At 36.0% G+C, this 13599-nt stretch overlaps 1 protein-coding gene across 1 annotated transcript in view; it reads left to right on the forward strand.

Moving 5' to 3' along the window:
- Positions 1-1908: 1908 nt before the first annotated feature.
- LOC120626912 (homeotic protein antennapedia-like) overlaps positions 1909-13599 on the forward strand; it is a 277765-nt gene continuing 266074 nt past the window's right edge. Inside the window, exon 1 of the mRNA XM_039894704.1 lies at positions 1909-2203. The gene's annotated coding sequence lies outside the window, so the exon portion shown is untranslated. The remainder of the gene's footprint in view (positions 2204-13599) is intronic.

The raw sequence follows: 13599 nt of genomic DNA on the forward strand, positions 1-13599 counted from the left end.
CTTTGTTACCATGGGTTGTCAGTTGTTTAATGTGTAGTTTTTTCGATATGAGTAATTCAACTAATTAATAGATTACGATGCTGTTTCATTGATTATATAGGTAAAACTCATCTTAAGGGTTCACTTAGAAATATATTAACGTGAAAGCCAGGTTTTAAAATTGTTCCGCCTTGTGTGTTTTTAAAATTGACATGTTATAAATACCTCTTCTATCTATTTTTATAATTCAAGTAGAAAAGTAGAAATGAGATCAATAAAGAAAGAAAATAGCAATAGGTACTAGTGAAATAATAAAATAAACTCACAGTGATCAGTAAAATTATTAGTTGGAATTCAAACAAAAATTAATAAATAATTCAAACGAAAGTGGTTTTTGGCGGGCAAATAGCCTGGAGAATCTACAAAGCTGGAGTTCCATTATGCTGGATTGGTGACCCTGCACAGATAAACCCAGCATTGGTAGATAAGTGGTCTACTAGATCGACATACGATATTAAATGAAGAACCAGCCCCTGGGCGCAAGCAGTAAAACACCTTGAAATTTAGAACCTCCAACAAAAAACTTAGGCAGGAATGTCCATCGGTTTTAAAAACATATTGATTAATATAGTGCACTCTTCTTTTGTAAAACTACACCTATAGCGACGCAGGTACATTAGGATCATTTATTCGATAGAAGAGGCATTTCCCAACTGTATGTCATAATTTAAAGATAGAAGATAAACAGGCTTGATACAAAGAACAGTAAATTTAACAACTTATTTTACAACAACAGTTACAACTCGGATCGATATTTTTCTTATTATTAAACCTTTGGTTATCACAGAATACATATCATGTTTTACAAAGTTAGGGACATTAAAAAGATAGAGCCTCTTAGGGTAGGTATTTTATCCACTAAGAAAGGATTTCATTGAATTTTATCCTCCTTTATGTTATGATGTTTCTTACTCCACACGCTTCGCCATAGTGACAGGACAGATATGCCAGAAATGTTTATTCGATATAAAATGCACTTTGTATAAAAACACATTGAGTAAGAACTTAGGCTACATTTTATATTCAAAGAAATCAGGATAACATCACCCACTTCTGTGTTTTTGATACTTCATACGTTTAATATTTCTTTTAGTGGCCAATACTGAAGTTCACGCAGATGAAGTCAAAGTTTGGTTAGTAAGTAGATATACCTACAGTAAGTAACCCTACAGTTTTACAAATAAAACTAAAGCAGTAGGACATGTGTAATTTTTATTTGTATGTAAAAAGTAAATAGATATTTAGAGTGCATTCTGAAATAACTTTACTTATGGATTTTGAACGGACGTTGGTTGCAAGTAATGTATGCTATGCAAGTAACAATTTAACTACAAACGCTTTGAAGTCAGCAGCCACCTCCCCTACTTACCTATCTGTATGCACCGTACCCGTTGCAATTGTCAAGGAAAGGTCTTGGAAAAATCTTAGTGTACAATGCGTACGGTGCGGAATAATGAGCTACTCGATTTAATCTACATTAGATTTAACTTTTGTGATCAAAATTCGAATGTACAAATAAAACCTTGCAAAAAGTAGAGCCACCTGCGCGTCGAGCATAGCGCTATCAACGTCTGGTGCATCGAACGATACACGAAGAAACTTTACGACGCCGCACTTGCTCGGACCGTGCTACGGTGAGTGGCGACCACGGCCGATACAATTCTATCGCGCGCTGCGAACGGACCGTTCAATTAATCGCTCCGATTAACGTTGTCTCTCGGACATCAATGGTGTCGGATTAACGGGGGGTGGTTTGGTCCTTTTCTGTTGGTCGCAGATTTAGTGCGGCGCCGCGGCGTGCGGCGTCGCCCGGCGGGGGGTGCGCGTCGCTCGTAAAGCATCGGTCGGCACACTCAACTGACGCGCGCCTTGGCGACTACGCGTTGCGTAACACCGCGCCATAAACAAGACGACGTGCGACGTGCTCGCTCCGCACCTGACGGGTCGCTTACCGCTCGCCGCTCTCCGCTTGCCCACGTGCGCCCGAGCCCCGCATTTCGTATTGCGCTCATGCCCTGTCTAAAACGCTGACACGTGACTTGACGGAGTGAAACCGAGAGAACTCTTTTATTCGGTACATCTGTGAGTTTTGTGAAGAAGTTTTTACCGGGCGGGATGCCGCGACCCCGTTTGCCGACGGCGAACGGCGGCCGCTCCGCATAAGGTGAGTTTATAGCCGATTTATAGCTCACAACTTTGCCCGCCCGGGACCAGAGGGTCCGATACAAGTTTTGTTTACCAAACAAACTTTTGCACGACTACTCTTCGATGTGCGATGACGTTTTGCGACTATTTTTATTGAAAGGTAATTGAAGAGCGCGGGCATAAAATAGCCCTAAACTGAGCGGGAGAAATTATAGCATCTATGACACTCGTATATTTCCAATTGTCTTCTAATGACATTATCGTATTGGAATACATAATCGAGAATGTAATTAAAATTAGTCCGAATACAAAATAACGATTTTTTTTTATAGCATCATAAATAATAGCATTATAACATACTTGGTACCTAGTTATGATCACGACTCAGTTACCCAAAACGTTTGAATTCGATTATATTGTTCTAGTCATTAATCATGACTACCTGAACTACCTACCAACTTCTGTAAAAAAAAATCTGATCGGAGACTTGCAAGGTAGGTAGTTTAAAGTAACCATCGCATAAATAGTTTATAACGCGCCTAGTGTTTACTACAAGGGGTTACTTAGTAATTCTTACCTACCACGTACAGAGTATTAAATTAAGTCTCCATAGGTACCTACCTTACCTTGTAACTTTATATAGATTGACAAATGTTCACTAAATTTATAACATACAATACTTTTATAGCCTTTATAGATTAAAAAGATTGCAACTTAAATATTTTAGTTCTATATCATTCATCGAGTCATTAAAGTAATTTTATTGACAAATTTGGCTCTACATACCCCAATATAAATCTCACTTATACGTGAGTTGAAAAATGTATTCTATTACTAAGGGATTAAGTATTAAAATACAATACTTTTTGTGAGATAAACATGCGATACTTTGTGACGACTTTTATTACCACCATCATTATTGGTGTCTTTATCATTTAATTACCTACCTGTGTGTTCGACAATAAGAACAATTTTATTTTATACTACGGAATAGAATCTAGGATCTTTTTTTAGACAGTTACATATGCTTAATTTCTACTTAGGTAGGTACTTACTTAACGTTTAACATGTCTCGAATGAAAACTTACGTAGCCAAGTCCTTCCAGCTTAGTTACTTAAAATGCTTTTAAAAAATTAATTGTCAAGAAGAAGTGGGTACATATCTATAAAACTAAAATTTGGAATAGAAATCGACTCTAGTCCTCAAAGATAAGGCTCAAATTAGTGTGACAAGTTTAGTTTTACAATTACCGTAATTATCGTACTTTAGGGAGTTTTTAATTTATTTCTAATTATCTACCCACATTGTTAAGTTCTATGTAGGTCTAACTATGAAGGTATCTGTTAACTTATGTACATACCTATGTAAAATGAAATTAACTGATAAGAAGCTTTTGATAAAAAAATAATTAAGAAACTACCTAGGTACCTACTGGTGTTTCGTTAACCGTCAAAGCCATAAACTTTAATTGCTTTTTTAAAATGCATTGCTTCTTTTATAATGACTGTTCGTCCTACCTACTAATAATCTACCTTCTTAATAATTTATTAGGTAAAGTCCGTACATAAAAGTTGCAAACATACATCAAGAAGATCCTAAATCATTTAAATCATATTTGCCTTATTGCGGTAATATTCTAATTTACTGCACCTGTACTTGTATTCCTTTTTATAACTTAATCTGCATTGAGTCCAATGAGTAGACAAACATAAATCTTAAGCTACAAAACTTGAGTGAATTGCTTACAAGGACCCTAATAAACGGCATGACATACACTCTCTGGTCCCAAGTCTGCCGTCTCTACACTTTATATCTAATCTTAACTAAATTAACAGGTCTTTAATAGAAATTTCGTCGCTTATAATTATAATTGGGTAGGTTAGCTTTAACAAAAAAAATGTCGAATTAGCAAAGATTTTTGGGAGACGGAACTCTCTTTTTAAAACATAAATCGCTAATAGGTAGGTAGGTAGGTACACCTATGAAGAAAAAATAAATGTGTTTAGTATCGTAGATCCTCATCACCATCGTGTCAACCAATGGACGGCCATTCCTGGACATAGGTCTTCTGTGGAGAGTTTCCATGGCCACGGTCTTGTGCCGCTTGGGTACAGCGGCTCCCTGCGCTTGATGTCACCGTCCACCATCATCTACGTTTACGATTGCTATTCCAGCGCCTTGGGACCCCAACGTCCACTGAGTCTCCCAGCTATGACCATTGCCGTTAGCTTGGCGAGTCGTTGTGCTATGTCTGTAACTCTGGTTCTTCTACGGTGTCCCCATTACGTACTTACTTGCTTTTTTTATCATGCTTACTAGTCACATTTCTATCTATCATCATTTATATTTTTTCGCAACAAACGGCCATATTTATTGTGAAAAGTTATTATATCAGACATGAAGACAAAAAAATTATCATCATCACTTTGTTAGTTCTTCCCACACACCGTTAAGAAAATTATCGCTAACATTGTGCCAACATCTTGAAAGTGTCAATCTAATTTAGTAGCAGCAATGAATCGTGTAAAGCAAGTTGAAGTGTAGTCACATCATTTTTGTAAGGCATATCACAGACGTCCTATTATAGAATCGGTGATATTAAAATAAAATGAGAAATGCATTATCGACCGACTCTAGCTCTATTTTAACATTGTAGGTAGCATATCCTCCAGCATTGTACCAGCATCTCTAAGAACCACCTCCTGTATTTGCATTGAAATCGTAATGAATCGTGTTTAACAAGTTGAAGTGTAGGTAATATAAAATCGGTCCGATAAAAATCGTTGAAAATAAAACGGGGTTTTTATACGAGTTAGGCTGGACAACTATCAGGGCTGATGGAAATCAATTAAATATGATCTCGCTTGGGGCGCTCTTATCTAGAAAATGCAGACAGGAAACATAGATCCCGGAAGGGCGTCGGCAATGAAACAAAAACATCGCTCATTTATTACCGCCAATGCCCTACAAAAAATTAGCTCTAGCTACTTAGCTCGAAGTCTGAATGCATGACCGAACATCGCCGACCTTATTTTGATATTGGATGTAGCTTTACCTGTGTTCACATATCAAAAGTTGAAAATATTTAGGTAGGTATGTAAATATAGATAAAAGCAATCCATTGCCGCCTCAGTTTCTTAATTGTACTAACTACTAAAAAGAGTGATTTCAATTTCGTATAAAAATCGGTTTATCGAAAATCAGTAAACAGTTTGTCAAATTGTGAGTAAAAGAATTCTGAAAATAGTAAAATTCTGCTCTTAGTTAGTGGCACTAAATTCACAATGAATTGTGTAAAGGAAGTTAAATTGTAGACACATAATTTTTATAAATGTAGACGTGAAACAAAAACACGTTATTGCCACGTTTTTTTAGTAGCCTGTCATACCTGAACTGCTCGCTTAACCTTTGCCTGTAAGAATGGGGTATTCTAGACCGTAATGTAATACAACATGTGAAACTGTATCTTTGTCAACCATTATTATAATAAATTAAAAATAGTTAATCTGTAAAAAAGTAAGTACCCATCCTTTTACTGTGCATTAACTAAGTATACTCCGTAAATCATAGAGGAAATAAATAATAAATATTAAAACGAACATCTTACTAGGTTAGCGATGTAAGAAGTTGACTTAATTATTAGTTTTATTACCTACTATTATATCATAATTCATAACACATAAAGTACGTACCTAATTAATGCGGGGTCATTCAAACCCCACGTGGTTGCGATGGGGTTTTTTTCACATGGAAACAAGACTAGTTAGGTATCTAAAAAGTGGTTCATGATGTGTAAATTGTTATGTGCATTGCTCTAGCGCGCGCAGTTCTCCGTTCGAAATTCCGTGCGCATGCGCCGCTAAATATATTGTTCTTATTTATTTTATTTTATGAATATGTAGAAGGTGAAAGGTCATTTAACAAGTGCTTGTGTAACTTTAAATATAAATAAATATAGATACTACGACAATACACACATCGCCATCTAGGCCAATGTAAGTGTAGGCGTGGAATATTTGTATGAATAATATACATAACTATTTTTAATATAATATTTTGGTCCAAAAATGTATGCAAGTAAATTGCAGATTTTTGGACTGGAAGTGTGAAAGGTTTAGCAGGCCAAAGGAAACGTGGAAGTTCTTGACGCGGATATTAAGGCATTGATAGGATAAATCTGCTTGGAAAAGTAGATCCTTTTTCCAGGGGTCAAAGGACGTCCTTAATGACCGCCTGTGAGTCATAATGTAATAGGCAGTGGATGATAATGAAAGGACGTAAAGAAGTAAATGGGTAATTTATACCCCACGTGGTTGACAGTAGGTTTATTCGCATGGTTCGTGAACTGAGTCTAGGTAGTGAGTTATAAAATTAGTTCACGATGTGTATTGCTGCTGCGCGCGCAGGTCACTGTTTGTAATTCAGTGCGTGCGCGCCTCCATATTTGTCTTATTTCACATCACCCTCTGTTAGATCTCAATCTTCGTTTATTATTCAGCGATGCAGCTCCTTGCTTTATTATGATTTCTACATGTTTCGGAGTTATTCTTATTTGGCTTTGTGACTTATCTCACTTCTGATATTACAGCTGTTAGTTTCAAAACATATTAACCAGTTGTAGTTATAGGTACGCATTCCTCGTATGAGCTCCGAATTGTAACCAAACCAAATGTGGTAATAATATAAGCTCAAATCCCCTACATAAGTTACCATGTCACGAATGTTGAACTTGTATTTGTTATTTCGTCTAGGTATGTTAAAACAACTGACGTCACTAGAAAGTCGAAAATAAAACAAATTTATATTCCGAGACTTTGTATGCATTAAAAAACTAAGGATGTGTCAGCTGGCTATCTACCTATTACCTATTTAATTATCTAGGCATTTTTTGAATGATGTGGTATTTAGCTAAGAATTGCGTGCGATTATGCCATTTATTGGTGCACTCCACTTGAGACATTTAAAATATACAACTTGTCTCCACAGACATAAAAGTCGAATTGATGATGAACGGTTATCATACCTACGGCATTTTTTTTTTTAAATTAATAACTAAGACATTCTGATTAGCATATTTATTGCAATAATGTTGACATTACCGCTATAAATATGCTTTTTATTACAATTTTTTTTTTTTATTAATACCATTTTAAAAGATGACCAATAACTTTTATAAGTTACGATACATTATACAGCGGCCGAGCGAAGAGTTTTCGGTCGTAGCTAAATACCTCTCTACCAACAAAGACTTGTCGCCAAGCGAGTAAGGGTTCTGGTACGAATTATGCCATGCTGCCCCAATATAGGTTAAGACACTGCAACCATTCATAAAAGTCATAAAAGTTGACGGTTGAGTGGCGCAGTGGGCAGCGACCCTGCTTTCAGAGTCCAAGGTCGTGGGCTCGATTCCCACAACTGGAAAAATATTTGTGTGGTGAACATAAATGTTTTTCAGTGTCTGGGTGTTTATCTGTATATATAAGTATTTATGTGTATTATATTCATAAAAAAATATTCATCAGCTGTCTGGTATGGGTACTACATAACACAAGCTACGCTTACTTTTGGGCTAGATGACGATGTGTGTATTATCGTAGTATAAAAAAAAAATTATTATAAGGCACAGAACCGTGTGCAAGACTATTTGACGAACAATAATTGAGACATCAAAAACCACTCCATTTTATTAGTGTTTCTCGATCAGGCGGCCAGGCAGTAAAAATTGACAGTCAATTTTTTTAAATGTTCTAAACTTTTACCTTAAATGGGGAAAATAGGAAAAGTTGGTGAGCTAGCAACATTCCGCGGGTGTGAAGTGAGAAGTGCGCGGGCCGTTTTCACTATTTTTGGGCACAATACATTGCATGCAATCATGGCTGATTGAGGGTTCTGTCCGTTCTTAATTCTGTGTTACAAGGTATTACCACAGACAAATGGTTCCTACATAGGACGGACGAAGCCGTTTAGGCATTACAATGCGGTAAAGTCGGAGCGAGGAGAGGATCCCTTACTGTACTTAGTGGAAAGGGACATAGCCTCTAAACATTAAAGCGTATCTCCCTAGACGATGTCGGCTTTTACCTGAAGACGAAAGGCGACCAACTATCTATCTTTAATAGTATAGAGAAGAGATACAGTTTGTGCCAGAGAGCTCTGCGAGATCCGAGATAAATGGTGAAGGCAAAACGTCAGAATTTGTACACCCAGTTATTGACTTGGATCAATTTTGCTTAACCAACGAGTCGAGACATTCGCAGTGCCGCAAATAGTTCTCTACCTACCCTCACTAATATAATAGCACTTATCGTATGTAAGTACTCTTAATTATAATTGTATAAATTGTGTGTAGATCGACCGTCAGCGCTCTTTTAACTTGACGTGACCTATTCAAGTACAAAACTTAGGTAGGTAATGAAGTAAATATAAATTGTTTTTATTTTTAAATTTTTTTTGCAGTATTTTTTTCGTTAACTAATGACAATAGGTATTATAAAAAATCGCATAAAAAAACTAATCACTAACAAATAAAAATGTTAACTTTCCAGCCCAGGAATGACGTGACCAACAATAGAATATGGTAGGTATGGTAGTAACAGAAATATCATTAAATCTATAGAGAATATTTTCTAGGTAATATCAAGCAGTGGTGCGAAGACACAAAGTAACGTAAATACAATAGCCCTAGCGATCTTGAAATTGACTGCGAGGCAATAAATTATCATCTTAATAAGTTAATGAGTGATTCCAACAATTCTTTACTTTTTATATGGTTTTTATGTGCCCATACGATGGTGGCGGTCAGTCGTTAACGCCGTATATGTGCGGCAACATCTGCCTATATCGAATTTGATTAAAATTCATGTTTATTTATCGCCAGTTTATTTAAAAGTACAAAGCCGTCGGTGCGGCGAATAATAAATAGTAGGTAGGTAGGTTATGTTATTGTTTTATTTTTTTTCTTAATTTATGCAATGCTAGAAACATTGCAAAAACATCCACAGACTTGGGTGCACGCTTTATTTTATTAATAAAAACGTGTCCACAGATGCATCAAAACCGATAGCCAGCGAGATGTTATTGACTCTAGAGTTAGCGCTGTTTGGCAGAGTTAGGTTGATCAGTTTCATCCAGTATTTGTAGGTACTTAAGATAGACGAAGTAAACGACGTGTAACTTATTGGAACAAAATTAACGTATACAATACAAGAAACATATTAAACATTTAAAAGTTTAATATGTTTCTTGTATTTAAAAGTTTTTATTACTATATTTCACTTGCATAATTAAATCACAGCGATGCTAGTTTGTATTGTATTTTAGCATAACCTTCACAAAATTCTTTCTTATCGATCTTGCGTTTTCCTTATTCATATTACTTGCTTAATTCTATATTGGATAGAACAACAAACAATTGTCTTACCAATTATTCATTTTAAAGTCAACATCTCCTGAGGATGCTCCGGTTTCGGAGCGAAACGTGCGTAGAGGGTACATTCCGAAGACCATAGATGTTTGGTGTGGATTACCTATAAGGATTGAAGAAATTATGAATTACACCATACAGATTCTCCTGTTTTTCGCGGAGTAGGTATAGCAAATTAAGCTTAATTTTCATAATTGCTTGCTTCTGCTGTACCTACCCTTATCTGTGCATTTTCGGAATGGACACCATTCCTAATAAAAAGGGGAGGATTGTTCAACTATTTAATATGAGAGAGGGATTAAAAGCTAAGAACCTTCACGCTGTTACGGTTCGGCGAGCTGATTATCATAATAACTATTATGTTAGTGATAATAACCAGGAAAGAATCCACGAGTTCAATGTGCATTATATAGTGTACAAACAATGATACTTAGTCTTCAAAATATATTTCCTAAGAAATATAGAAGTGGAATCAAAGTTTAGAACCAAGAGCTGGCGTTTATTTTGAATACACGTCTATAAGTGAACAGTTAAACTTTTTTTTTTTTTGGTAGTAGTCAGTGGCGTGCACTGGGATTCTTACCAGAGTATGCATACCGCAGGAAAATTGCATAAAAAGGCAAAAACCCTCCTCCTATACGAGTTATTTATCAATTTTAGGGTAGGATGGGCTTTCGTGCATGTATGAAGTGCACGCCACTGGTAGTAGTGCAGTATTTTTTGGCAATAGGAGCTCTATTATAATGCAATAAAGCCTCAAATATTCAAAGTAAAACTGCCTGAAATTTCGTACCACAGGTATTACGTACTTTTTACTAACTCATTATTTATAGTCACTGATCCAGAACTCAGTATTATTTGTGTAGTGAATAATGAAATTGATACAAACATGTGTTTTCAAAGGTATAAGAGGCCAATAAATAACACGCAAAACAGGTAGCACTATAAATAAAGCGAGTTTGAACTGTTAAATTGCGCGTCTTCGTATTCTGTTCACGTGCGGTCGATCATACGCTATCGAATTTTTAATTTAAGCAAAAAAATATTCGATTGCACAGACATTATAAAGAAGATGGACGGAGGCCTTGAGTTCCTAAGATTGCGCAAATATGTTTATAGCTGGTGCCCCGTTCTTCAAAAAAATATACAGATCAATGCAATTTTTATTCATATGTAGACAACATATTTTTCGGACACAAAAGAAGGCTTTTATAGGAAGGAAAAAATAGTTCTTCACTGAAATAAATACAAAAAATAATTTATTAAAGAAGATTTTAATGTTCGTTGGTCGACTGACTGGTGGGCCGCTTGTTTCCAGCGGCTCCCAATAATCAATCAGGACAGTGGTGTGCACTTTATACAAGCACAAAAGCACTGCCTACTCTAAAATTGTTGTATAACTCATAAAGGGAATGGATTTTTCCATTTTATGCCATCTTCCATCTTCCTCCTCCTTCCTCCATCAGAATCAGGACCATGAATGGTTTTCAATAAAGCGTTTGCGCAAGTTGGACCGATGTGAACCTGCTTACGCAATATGATGGGGATAATCTTTCATTAAAAAATGTTGTTTCTATACCCCAAATAATAAATACTTATGTAATTGGTTCTAAAGAGCTTTTCGAGTTCTTTAAATTACTGGAGTTTATGTCCATCCTTTTCCTTAAATCTGCGCCAGTAATGACAAAAATTACGACCAAGTGAACAGCTTACCTCCCGTACCTTCTCACAAAAAACCAACATCTGTTCTATAATGCACGTATTGCCCACGAGCGATCCTTTCTACACACTATGATGCACGTCGCAGAAAAAAAATTGCGAACTTCAAACTTAACAACCGACCGTCCAAGCTTTGCAGAATGAGTAAATACCTTCGTAAGAGCTACCTATAGACGTGCCATCAAGCTGGCGGATGATATCATCATCATCAGCAATAGCTTGTAACATTCCACTGCTCTACAGAACTCGTAAACTCTATTACATATTACGAGGCCTCAGGTCAGTGCCTTGTTAGATTACATTCCAATCTTCAAACGCAAATGGGATCTATTGGAACAGCTGGACGCCAATCTAAATCTGCACCCACTATGAAAAAAAGAATTTACCATCTCAACAGATTATTTTTTAGGACATAGGTTGTGGCGAATTAAAGTTTCCACAAACTTCGAAATCACCATCTTCACATAAGTGATAAGGAGGAGAAGGGACATTTTTGATTACTTCGTAGAGACTCTCCTAACGGAAAGATTTTCCCATAATCACCACGCTGTAGAGACGGGTTGGTGGTTGCAGGGGATGGTATCTAGTAGTACGACAGAAGGCGCTGCTTGTTCTCCTTTATATGCCCTTAGTCGCCTCGTACGACACTCGCCGGAAGAGGTTAAAAGAATTACTAACTTAATAATAAGACCTGTGATACCCAACATTATTCCTGGAAATCAAATCAACCTGGGTGGCCTACTATAATATAGCAGTAAGTAAAGCTGACGTGTGGATAAATTACCAGAAAGCAAAGGAGAGCCTGATATTTTTTTACTGCTTCTGGAGGCGAAGCTCATATTATAACAGAAGAATTGTGAGATTTATCCAGTACCTACATGCAGGCTATAATTTCATACTTAAATACCAGCTCTAACACAAGCGTGCCATTAACCCAGCCGTCGTTCAGCTACCGGTCAATTAATCAATAATAATTTTATGATGTCTTATCAGAGGAACTCCAAATAACTATTTTATATTATTTGCCAACATCGAGCATTGTCAGCTCTTGTCAACAACCAACAAGTTGGCACGTCTGTAGATATTTGAATATCGCAGCAATACAGCACAGAGAATACGTCCCACCGGTCTAGCAACAAAACGCAAATTGGCTTATCGCTAGGAACCGTGAGGAACCGTGAACCGGACCGTAAAGCACCGCACTTCAGCTTTAAATCCGCATAATTATCGTATAGGCAATAAATTGTACGGTGTGGGTGCACGCGTCGTTTGTATTCTCATTGGTGCCTTGCTTGTTACAACATCATTGACTCCGTTTAAATAAATTAAACTAGTTTTTCTTATTATTTACAGTTTTAACTTTAGCCTACTTTTTGATAACTTAACGAAAGAATTTTGAAGGCTATATACCTATTCAAATAGAAGTCAACGGAACATATATGATGTTTATAGTTTTATTTTGGAATCGTGAATTTGCTTGACTATATAAAAGTAAAAATCTATCGATTGATGAGATTAGTTTGATTAGTAGGTACCGTGACTGATTTACTGACAATACAAAGATCAAATCGGTGGACCTAAATAAAAAATATTAAGAAAGGATTGTTTGAATGTGGGTAAAAAGCTGGGGTCAAACTAATGAGGTATGTTCTGTTATTTTTAAATTTTAACCATGACATGTGGAAGACTGTACCTATTAATTCTTACTAAAAATATCGTACTGCTTTGGCCCCTTTGGAGTATCATGAACAAATCGGGAGCAAAGGTCTGTTTAGGTAGCGTACATTAGATAATGTACCAATACTACTTTTAGCCCATATAAAACCGGAAATTTTACTTGGACGTAGTAGCTGATGCCCACAACTATAAAAAACCTGATAAACAATTACATATGCTAAGGATAACAATAGTGTATTCTTAGAAGCGTCCTACTTTACGGAATAAGATTAAAAAAATATGTATTCTATATTTTCTTATAATACAAGATTTATATATGAATAATTAACCGTTAAAAAAAACTTAAGTCAACAGAGTAACAGTAAATAACGATCATATGAAGTAACTAGTTTGTTCTTAGAAGCGTCCTACTTTACGGAATAAGATTAAAAAAATATGTATTCTATATTTTCTTATAATACAAGATTTAGATATGAATAATTAAAAATACCGTTAAAAAAAAACTTAAGTCAACAGAGTAACAGTAAATAACGATCATATGAAGTAACTAACTAACGATAGAAAATCGATACCCATAAAGCTATCAATGATGAGA

The sequence above is a fragment of the Pararge aegeria genome, chromosome 10 (genome assembly GCF_905163445.1).
Source record: "Pararge aegeria chromosome 10, ilParAegt1.1, whole genome shotgun sequence".
Taxonomy (NCBI): domain Eukaryota; kingdom Metazoa; phylum Arthropoda; class Insecta; order Lepidoptera; family Nymphalidae; genus Pararge; species Pararge aegeria.